The sequence below is a fragment of the Penaeus monodon genome, chromosome 23 (genome assembly GCF_015228065.2).
Source record: "Penaeus monodon isolate SGIC_2016 chromosome 23, NSTDA_Pmon_1, whole genome shotgun sequence".
In the NCBI taxonomy this organism is placed as follows: domain Eukaryota; kingdom Metazoa; phylum Arthropoda; class Malacostraca; order Decapoda; family Penaeidae; genus Penaeus; species Penaeus monodon.
In genome coordinates this window covers 38467237-38467581 of record NC_051408.1, presented here as the reverse complement: position 1 = coordinate 38467581, position 345 = coordinate 38467237, and the positions used below count along the sequence as shown (strand labels likewise).

Below are 345 nucleotides of genomic sequence, written 5' to 3'. Positions count from 1 at the left end.
TGTCGCCTTGATTCCTAGTAGTTGTTTGTAGTATCTAGACACGAACTGGAGTCCCCAATACACCTCGTCGATGGTAACTCTTGAGACAGCTCCAAGGTCAAGCTGCGTAGGCTCTTGTCCGTTCTCTGGATTACTACAGGAAAAGGGAGACCTGACGTCCGGGTTTCAGCTCCCCTGTCATATCATGCTTGCCCGGAACTGCACAGGGAGAGGACACTCCTGAACACTTAACGAGAAATGATAATTAAGCCTCAGATTCAGTTGGTGTAAATCAAGGTGCTAGGGTCACTTATGGTAGTGTGAGAGATTGTTCTCTTCTTCTTTTAACGGTAGGTTCTAGTAAGG

At 47.0% G+C, this 345-nt stretch overlaps 1 long non-coding RNA gene across 1 annotated transcript in view; it reads right to left on the bottom strand.

Annotated features, from left to right (window-relative positions):
- Window positions 1-14: 14 nt before the first annotated feature.
- LOC119588407 overlaps window positions 15-345 on the bottom strand; it is a 4426-nt gene continuing 4095 nt past the window's right edge. Inside the window, exon 2 of the long non-coding RNA XR_005230085.1 lies at window positions 15-198. This is a non-coding gene — a long non-coding RNA (uncharacterized LOC119588407). The remainder of the gene's footprint in view (window positions 199-345) is intronic.